We start from the raw sequence: 10,350 nt of genomic DNA, 5'->3' as shown, positions 1-10,350 counted from the left end.
GCTCTGCACCTCAGCTGCTGCCCCCCCGCAATGCTGTAAACACATCACAATGCTCACTCAAAGTGCCTTCAGGGGTTTATATCTCCAGAGAGGGGCACAGAACCTTCTGGTGGTGCTGGCTCTCTACCCCCAGAGAACTGACCCGCAGCTGACTGTCGCAAATGATTATTGTGTCCTCAGAGCTTCCTTTTATATATATATATATATATATATATATATATATACACACACACACACAGGAAGGAGCATGTGAAAGATACGCGCACAGTTTAAAAAATAAGATGGATTCCTGTGTAATCCCCAGGTTACTTAATTTACCTTCCTCCTGATTCTGTTCTGGTTTGGTGCCCCCCCTCCCTTGGGAAAAGGAGGCATCTTCAGGCCAGACAGGTATGGGAGGCCCATGGTGGGCACCTCAGGGGAAGGATCCCTGCCCTTGGCAGGAGACCTGTTAGAGAGCCAGGAGGTGTCAGGCAGTTGCCTAGGGAGAGTGAGGCCCCAGTGCCCACCAGGACCTCCCTGCCCCCTTCCCTGGAGTCCAAGCGATGGAAACACGGGATGGACAGAACAGGGTGCCTACCCAGCTTTGGCCAGGAGGGGGCAAAGTGAGCTGGCTAGAGGGCTTGCCAACATCCATGGCCACCTCCATTGTCAGGCTCAGAGTCCCCAGCCCAGATCCTCACCTTCAGCTTGACACACACCAGGGGCCTGGCTGGGGTCTGGCGTCAAGTTCCTCCCCTCTGGGGGTCCCTGAGTCCAAATACAAGGTCAGACACAAGGATGCTGAATAAGAAGGCCCCCTGGGGAAGGTGGCTAGAGGGACAGAAGTACCAGCAAGAGCAAAGGGGCAGAGGCAGGAGAGAGAGGGAATAGGAAATGCCAAGACCCCAGGCCTGGCAGGTACCTCATGCAGCTTCTGTGTGTGGCACCTGTGAGGTGGACAGCATTTGTGCCAGGTTATTGGCAGTCAGAGAGGTTGCAAGCCCACCCAAGGTCACACAGCTAGGATTGAGCCCCTGGAACTCGGACTCCAGAAAGCCTGTTGCCAGCACCTTCACTATTCCTCTGGCCCTACCCTGCCTCTGGAGACATTGGAGCTTCAGTACATCTGCAGGCTGCAACATTATCTTGGACTCCTCCAGTGATGGGGAGCTCACTACTTGTGAAGGCACTCAACGTCCAGGATGTAACTGCAGAACTTTATCCTCTTAAAGAGTTCCCTGGATGGGGGTGGGGTGGGGATGGGGGTCCCCTGCCTACTTGCACTCCCCTACCTGCTCCTGGCTCTGTTGGGCTGGCCTCTATAGATTTCCTGAGCCCAGAGGAGACCCTGAGATAGGCTTCTGTCCAGATAGAGGTGGCGTGTGGAGAGGGCCGCACCCTTCCCTCTGCTCAGCTTAGATCCCTTCTTCTCTAGGCGCACTCTCCAAGCCCACCCTCCTACATGTCCCTCCTGGTGCAGGTGCAGGGATTATTACAGCTATGCTGATGGTGTGGGTCCCAGGAGGGGACTTACACACCCTCCATGTCCATTTTCCTGCCCCATCCCTGGGCAGCTCTGCCCCTTGTCCTGGGCCTGGGCTGGAGTCTGGGGGTTGCCAGGTCATGTGGGAAGCCTGTGGTTGGCACAGGGGTGGGCTCACCCAGAGCCACACAGCGGTCAAGGGACAGTGTGAGGACCCCCATAGCCCAGTTCCACACATGTGAGAGGGCTGGCTCTGGGGTCTCTCTCACCTTTGGACCCTTTGAGCATACCTGCTCCTGCCTCAGTTTCCCCATCTCATGCAGGCCCCTCCCTCCCTGCATCCTCACTATGGCCCCTTCACTCTGGCCCAGCTCACAGGGACAGGCCGGGACCATTCCCCACCCAGGGCCTTTCTCCCTTTGCCTGGGGCACTGTCTGGGAATGGGTGGTTCCTGCACGCTCACCTCAGCTCTCCTGGGCACCATGGTCCTCCCTGGAAGGCCAGTTACACTGGGCAAGGATGTTTCTCACCTGGTTCTCGGCCTCACTCCATGCTTGGGCAGACAACAGGTAAGGCGCGTACAGGGAGCCCCGCTCAGTGAGCCTCGCACAGGGGTTCCAAAAAGCACATCTTTGTTTTTAGGACCCTCTGACTAACATTTAGCTTTTCCCCCCATTTTGAATATAGGTGACATTCCCAAACAGCAGTATGTGCTGGACCTATGACATCAGCAACAGAAACCTCAAGACATTTTCATCTCGTGTCATAGCTGTTGCAGGAACCATGAAATCTTGTTTCTGTTCCCTGCTCAACTGAAATTACAGAGGTTGTCAGCCTGCAGCCAGCCTTTTCATCTCTGGTGCTGGTGACAATGCTGCATGCCGTGCCCCCTTCTTCACAACGCTTCACTTCCATATCTTCTGGCTTTATGGAGGTGAACGCAGTTAGAAGGACACACTGGTGGTGTGTGGTCTGGAAAGTTCTAACCACACTTAGTACGTCTTGGAAGCCATCACCCTTGTAATGGAAGGTAATGGAAACCTGTTGCCCCTGAAGTCACATGCCACAAAAGTCTTAAAGCTTTTGATAACTGGATCTGTTTCTTTTGTGATAGTGCATCATTTATTTTAGGCAGTAATAAAACCTTGTTCTGAGAAGGAGCCCATGGGCTTCACCAGCCTGCTAGGGGGTCCCTGGTGCCTACATAGCCTCTCTGCTCTAACCTCTGGAGGAGGTCAGTAGGGGTGGGAGAGAGGCCCCACTTGGGGATATGTAAGACAGGCTGCAGGGCAGGGGGCCAGCAGAGATGTCTGTGCTGGAATTTGAGGGGCAGGAAGAGCCCCAGTGACTCAGGGGCTTTCCCTGGTGGTTCCTGCAGTGTGGCCAGGGAGGGGCTGGAGGCCAGGGAGCCAGCAGGAGGAGGCCACCAGGACCAGGCTGACCAGGGTGTGGAGCCACAGCACCCAGCAAGGTAGTGGGTAGGGGAGGGAGGAAGAGTGGGGCCCTCATGGGTCTGGGGGTGGGGAGACACAGATTGTGAGGGGGCATGCAACACTAGTCTCCACCTGGACCAAGCTGTTCTCTTGGGACTCACCCCTAGGTTTGAGGGGGCTGGTGTCTGTGCCTCTCTCTGGGGGCCCTTCTCCCCTTTCAATCCCCGGACAGAGGACAGCAGGAGGGAGGGACTCCACCTGGCCTGGGAGGCATCTAATGAATTCAGGGTTCCAAAAACCCTAGGAAAGGGAAAAGTTGGTCCCCGCCCATTCTGCGGTCTGGTGACTAGTTCCACAAGTTCCACAAACCTTAGTGGCTTAAAATGACAGTCCTTATATATGCCACCTTCTTGGGGGTTAGGACCTAGCGGCATCTTGGTGACATGTACTGGCATGAAGTCTTGCGTGAGGTGCAGCCAGACAGTGGCAGTGCCTGGGTTTACACCACAGGCTTTGCAGGGGGTTAGAATTGCGACCCCCAAAATCACAGCCATCCAGAATCTCCAAACGGGATCTTGTCTGGAAATGGTATCTTTGCAGTTGTAATTAGTTGAGAATCTTGAGATGAGATGACCCTGGATTAGGGCGGGCCCTGAATCCAATGACAAGTGTCTTTATAAGGAGATTTGAGACACAGACAAGGGGAGATGGCCATGTGACAACAGAGGCAGAGATTAGGGTGATGCAGCCATAAGCCAAGAGATGCCTGGGGCATCAGGAGCTGGAAGAAGCAGGAAGGATCTGCCCCTAGAGTCTCTAGAGGGTGCACACTCTACCTACACATTGATCTCAGAGCTCTGGCCTCCAAACCTTGGAGAGAATAAATTTCTGTTTTTAGCCGCCACATTTGTGGAAGTTTGTCATGGCCTCCCCAGGGCCTCATGTGGGCTGGTTCCTGGGGCTGAAAGGATGGGGGCCCCTTAGACACCCCTCTTTCCTTTCACCTGCCTGTCCGGGTGGTATCTGCACACATCAGCCTGAGGGTGGCCGACTTCTAGCAAGTGGCCACCTAGCCTGCCCAGCTGGGTATGTGTCCCCCACTGGGTATGTGTCCTCTGCTGTGACCGCCACACCTTGAAGTGGTTCTGGGTCTTGGGGTCAGACCAGTCCCTTCCCAGGTGCCCCCTGTCCTGCAGCCCTCAGCAGGACTAGGGGAAGGACTGGAGGCAGTCCGTGCTGATACTGAAAGACACTCCCTCACCCTGCTTCCTTCACTCATCGCTCCCAAAGCCCCGTGTCTGGAGGAAGCCAGGTGTGGAGAATGTCTCTGTAGCTGCAGTTATTGCAAAACTGCCCTGAAGAAAGATGGGCAGCTGTGGGGGCAGGCTCATGTGCCTGCCTGCCACCACCTCCCCCAGCCAGCTCCAGGCCCAGGCCCAGGTGTGGATTATCCTCAGAAGAAGGAGTCAGGATTCACAGAATCTCCCAAGGACTCATGAGCATCTTGCTTGCCATCCCACTGAGCAAGGCTAGGGAGCCTGGACGACAAGCAGATTGGGGTCTGGGTTATGGAGGGCTCAGGCACCCTGGTTCCTGGCACCTAGCAAGTGGCCCTGCTCAGAAGCTGCATGTGGTCCCTGTCCCCCTGAGTGAAGCTGAAAGCCCCCCATGCCCACGGCCTTCTGCCATCTGGCCCCCTCTCATTCTAATTTGCAGGTATCAGGCAGCTCAGCTGTGCCCAGGGTCGTGTCCCGGGGCCTTCGCACTGACTGCTCCCATCCAGGTGAGCTCGCTCCCTCCTTCCTTCCTCCTTCCAAGGAAGGAGGTGCTCCTCTGTACCCCCTATCCATTTGAAGCAGCCCTCCCTGCTTCTCTCAGCCCTTCACTCCACTCTCCTCCATTGCACATGAAAGTATTTAATACATTTGTTTCATTGTTTTTGTCTATCCTCCACCACCCAGCAGGGCCTTTGCAGTGGACACACCATAGATGCTCAAAGATGGGAAGGAGAGCAGGGGGGCAGCCAGCAGAGGACAGTGGCTCAGAGAGGAGCTGCCTGATCTTGGGCCACACAGACTGGATAAGAGGTCACAGGCTCTGCAGGCACCATGCTGTGTCCTGCCAGGCCAAGGGCAGGCAGTGCTCACTCTTGCCATCTGAGACGTGCCATCATCCTTTGGAGCAAGATTGGAGCAAAGGCGGTCAGGCGGGGGCGCTCCTGCCTAGGCAACTGCTACCCTGGCTGGGAACCTTCTGTGCTTTAATTAAAACTCATCTCTCTGCCTGACCCCACTCTGCCATCACATTCTCCATTTAATTGGGGCCCTTCAGAGTGGCCAAGGTTAATTAAAAAGCCCAGCCAAAGGCATCACGGTGTCCCAGCACCTGCTGCCAGGGTCTGCCCGCGTGCACCCTGCCTCATACCCCAGAGGGCTGGCCTCACACCTGCCACCCCACATTGGGGTGCAGCTCCATGATCCCCACTCTGGTCTCTCCAAGAGTGTGAAAATCCCTCAGGGATCCTGAGGCTCTGAAGTGGCTTGCTGTCCCCACCAAGTGAGGGCAGCCTGGCTCTGGGGACACCAGCCTGTTTGTGCCAGGTCCTGATTCCAGCCTGGGGGGCTGGGTGCTGCTTCTGGCTCCCAGGTCATGGTGGGCCGGCCCTGCCCTTTTCAGCACCCCATCTCTACCTGCAAGCCCAGCTGGGCACCTGCCCTGGAGAGTCCCCTTCTTGGGAGGGTGTCTCAAGCCTTTTCCTGCACAGGCTGCTACCTCCTGCCACCCCTAGTTAGAACTGTCTGTGAAGGACAGGCCAGGGTTGCCCTGGAAGGCACCTGGCTCCCCGGGTGTGCTCAAGGGGGTGGGTGCCCTGTGAGGGAGGCCAGTAGGCAGGCAGAGGCCTGCCAGATGAGAAGTCAGGGACATCAGGATCTGGGATCTGATCCTTCAAAGGCCTGGCTCTAGAGAGGGAGACATGGATAGGCCGAGGAAGGCGAGTCCCTGACAAAAGCAGGCCTTGTTCTGCCATAGACGGGAATAAAGAAGGCCTGAGTGTCTCACTGCTGCCCAGAGCCTGAACATCAGGGCAACAGGCAGAGTCCAGGCCCAGAGGCCCAGCAGAGCTAGGCTGAGGGCTGGGGGAGCCTGAGCAGGTGGGCCAGGTGGTGTGAGGAGGCCCAGCATTGCTTCTGGGCCTGGAGAGAAATTATTCCTCATAACTGAACAAGGAAAATATAAAAAGAACACCTGACACTGGGACAGACCCAGAGCTGGAGACTGCTGGCCATGCTGGGGTATCAGCTGGGCTGGTGCTGCTGGCTGCCAGCGTGTCAGGCCAGGCTGGGTTCGAGCTGCAGCTGGAGAGCTGCAGGGGGAACCCTGGAGAGGCCTCTGGTCCTATTCCAGGGCCCAGGTGTGTCCTCATGTCCCTCAACCCAAGGGCCTGCTCAGGGACCCCAAGCCCTGTGATAGGGGAAATAGGAAGTGGTTGCACCTGTTCCTGAACCTGCTGGCTGAGGAAGCATATCAGAGTGGATGGTGGCCTGTCCCACTTGTCATGTCAGCCTTGGGCTGGGTTGCAGGAGCTGGACCCTGTGGGTCAGCCCCGACTGGCTCACAGTCGAGGGTCAGCCCAGGTGAGGGGCTAAACCTGGGGTCAAGAACAAAACTCCTTTCTTTTTGTCCATCATAGGGCAGGCTGTGTGACAGGGAGAGGCAGAGAGCGGGTCTGAACCACCTGTGAGTGTGTCCTAGCCTGAGGTATCCCACCTGTGCTGTGTGCAACCCCACCTGTAGTATGCTCCCTCGTATTGTCCCCACCTGCAGCATCCACACCAGCAGGGTCCCCATTTGTATCCTCCCTACCTATACTCTCTCCTTCCCACCTGCATCCTCCTGACTTGCAGTGTCCTTCTCACCTGCAGTGTCCCCAGCTGCACTACCCCCACCTGAGTCCCCAGCATACCTGTTATCCTCGGCTACTCTGGGGCAAGCTGAGCTGAGCTGTCTGGGGGAGGAGGCCACACTGTCCTCCTAGTCTGAGTGGGTGTGTGCTGGGTTGGAGCTCTACCAGCTTCCTCGCACCAGCTGTGGGCTGGGGTGTCCATCCTCCCCATCTGAGAGGCTAGAACTCTCCAACCTCCACAACCCCCAGGAGTAGTTGCCAAACAAGCACTGGCAGGGCTGTGGGTCACTGGGAAGTGCCAGGGCAGCTCCCCAGTGGTCCAGTGGGTGGGAGACTTGGAGCTGAGGCGCTTAGGCATGGGCTGGGGACCAGGGAGCTGTTGCTGCACCCGCAGGGGTGTCTAGGAGCCTGGGTGAGGCCACCCATACCCCATACCGTGGGGGACATCCATGAAAACCAGCCCTCTGGAGACAGGCAAGGGGCAGACCCAGACCCAGCTCTGAGCTGCCAGGCTGACTTCTGACCTCAGACTGACCCTGATCCTGTCCCAGGCAGCACTTGTCCTTCCTGGACACTTGCCCAGGTGGAGCTGCCTGCGCTGGATGCAGCCCCTTCCTGGTGGGCTTCCAGGGCAGGGGTGACCCAGTGTATGGATCCTGCCTGTCCTCAATGTGCCGTTGACTCTGAGAGGCTGGGACAAGGCCTGCCTCTTTCCCAGCCTCAGTTTCCCTGTTTGCAATGTGACCAGAGACCTGGGACACCTTTCCTCACAGCCACCTCCTGGGGACCCTGATATGGGAGCTGGGGTGAGGCTCCATGGTGGGCATGCACACAGGGACCCCCTGGTATCGCTGCAGAGACAGCTGATACTGACGCCACTTGTTGTAAGGGTGGCCCATTGCGGGTGTCCCAACCACTCCCAAATCTCCTCCCAGATAAGGGGCATCCCCCTCAGGCATTCTGATAACCTGGCTTACTCAGACTGGCCTGCACAAGGGCTGGAGCTGGGGAGGGTGGAGCTGTTGGGAGCTGGGTCTAGAGCTGGGGAGATAGCTCAGCCCTAGGAGCTGGTCAGGGCCCCTGCAGAGGCCTGTAGCCCTGGGGACGGGCCAGCTTGACATCATATCCCACCACCAACAACCCCCACATGCAACACATACACAGCTTCTCCTCTGCCTTGCATGGGCCCCTGAGGTGTGGCTGGCACTGACCTTCCATGTCCCCAGGGAACAGTGATACAGGAACCACAAAGGTTATGGCAGTGAGGTGGTGAGAAGGCTGCAGCAGAGGCCAGGGGAGGCTTGAGACTGGAGGGATGGAGGCAAGGGTGAAGGAAGGTGAGAGTGAACTGTGGGTGGGACCAGAAGGTATATATGAGGTCTCAGTTTTCCTTAAGACTCTGTCCTGACTAACGTGCTGAATGCCCTCGGGCAAGTCATGTCTTGCCCAGGTCAGTTTCTCCATCCACGGATTAGAGGTCCCCCTTCAGCTCAGAGTAGAACCAGTTTGTGATGGGTGCAGGCTGAGGCACTCCAACTCCAACTCATGGGCACTGGGGAGCCATGGAAGTATCTTGAGAAGAGGAGGGGGCTAGCTTGGGGATGTGCGACCCATGTCCTCTGTTCCTGAGGTTCCTGTTCTCTGGCCCAGACCTGGGAGCTAAGAGCACACTCAGGGAAGAAGCACATGCGATCTATGGGGCTCCTTCCAAAATCCAAACATCAAACAGCCTTCCCCAGGGCTCCCGGCTTTGCCTCTCTGAAGGTTGCAGGCTGACAGGCTGGGCGAGCCAGTTGAGGTGAAATGAACCCCTGTAACCTATAGGCAGCACAGGAAGCTAAGGAGCCGGGGAGGGCTGTTGAGCCCTGCTGGAGATTCTGCATAGGCCTGCCTGCCTCTCTGCAGTCTGGTTGTTAGGCAAGGGGCAGACAGGTTGGGAAGTCCCCCTTTTCTCCCAAGACCTTCCCATTGCTGTCCTGGAATTCCACCATTCAACCTCTTGCATTAAGGCCTAGACCTCCCCACATTCCTGTCTTTAGTTCTGCAGATGGCCTCTGGGGTTGGGAGGGGGTGTGTGTGTAGAGGGTCCTGACATCTGCCATAGGGACTTGGAGAAGGTTGAAGGAGATGGAAGCCTGAGAGGAGCTTGGACAGGAGCTGTGACTGGACACAGAGCCCTGGGGAATCTGAGGGCACTGGCAAACCTTTGGACCTCCCCTTGGAGGGTCCTCTCTTTCACAGAAACTCACCTCCTCCTAGAAGCCCTCCTGGATTAATGGCAATTCCTCAAGTGTTGGCCACCTCCAACCACACAAGTGCCCAGTTGGCAGGATTCTGGCCAGTGCTGGCCCACTGCTGGTGGGTGAACTAGCTGGCTCCTCACCTCAGGCTGGGATGCAGGCATCAGGGGTTTCTGGAAGCAGGCCTGCCTCCTCCTTTAAGAGTGGAGGGAAGGCCCTCCCAGCGCTGGGCCTCCATGGGCAGGAGGGCGTGCCATCCCTACCAGCCCAGCGCCTCCCTCCCAGCCTGCCGTGTTTGGGTGGACGACTCTTGGTCCTTATACCATAAACACCAATTTGCAGGGCCCTGAGAGCCAAATGACTGTTTACTGTGTGCTCCAGAGACTCAAATAAAAAAAGAGAGAGGGAGAGAGAAAGAGAAAGACGTGATTGAGGAGCCAGCCTGGATCTAAACATCAATTAGCACCTTCTGACTAGCTTCTGTCCCAGCTGCCAGGCCAGGCAGTGGTGGCTCCCAGGCTGGGGCCCTCCCCAGGGCTTCTCCAGTGCCCTGGGCACCCCCCTTCGTCCTGGCATCTGTAGGGATGGACTTCTCAGTAGTATAGGATGCCTAAGGGGCCCAGACTGAGGATGTCAGAGCCATAGAAACAGCACCACATGCTCACCTCCTCTTGGGAGCCCTCGCAGATGACCCAGAAGATATAGAAGGGGCCATCACCCAAATCTCTGGGGCCAAGGTGAGGGAGTAAGGGGGGGTGAGGGGTGTGACAGGTGGAAGTACCCTCTGTTAGCTGCTTCCCGTCCCCCTACTTTATGGTGGGAGAGGGAGGGAGAAAATGGGGTAGTTTTGCCTTCATAAACTCACACTGGGGAGAGAGACCTCACCCAGTAGGTCTCAGTTTACCTGTCAGTGCCTATGAACAGAAGGGCTGGCAGCACTCCCACCCCTGCAGGGATGCTGTCTCATTCCTCCAAGCCTTGGACATCACCCTGGGAGGTTGCCTGCAGGGACAACTTCAAGCCTCAAGTCCAGCTTCAGTCTGTTCAGTCCAGACTGAAGCTGGACTTGAGGCTGGAGGCTGGAGGGCAGTGTGGGCGGGTAAGGTGTCCTTTTCCTGCTCAGGCCAGGAGGCCAAGGGGCTGCTGGAGAGGAAGCTGCTGACTGCCAGGATGCCTTGTCCTTGGGTGTCCCAACCAGAGGGTTTCACGAAGGGACACAGGTTTCTAACAGGGAAATGAGTCACAGGCAAAAGGGCCAAGCAGCTTGGGGAGGGACAGGGGGCTGGAGTCGGGGTAGGCCCCTGAAG

The sequence above is a fragment of the Delphinapterus leucas genome, chromosome 3 (genome assembly GCF_059928025.1).
Source record: "Delphinapterus leucas isolate spDelLeu-1000000601 "Yukka" chromosome 3, BTC_Dleu_Yukka2, whole genome shotgun sequence".
Lineage (NCBI taxonomy): Eukaryota > Metazoa > Chordata > Mammalia > Artiodactyla > Monodontidae > Delphinapterus > Delphinapterus leucas.
Note: the sequence above shows the minus strand (reverse complement) of the source record.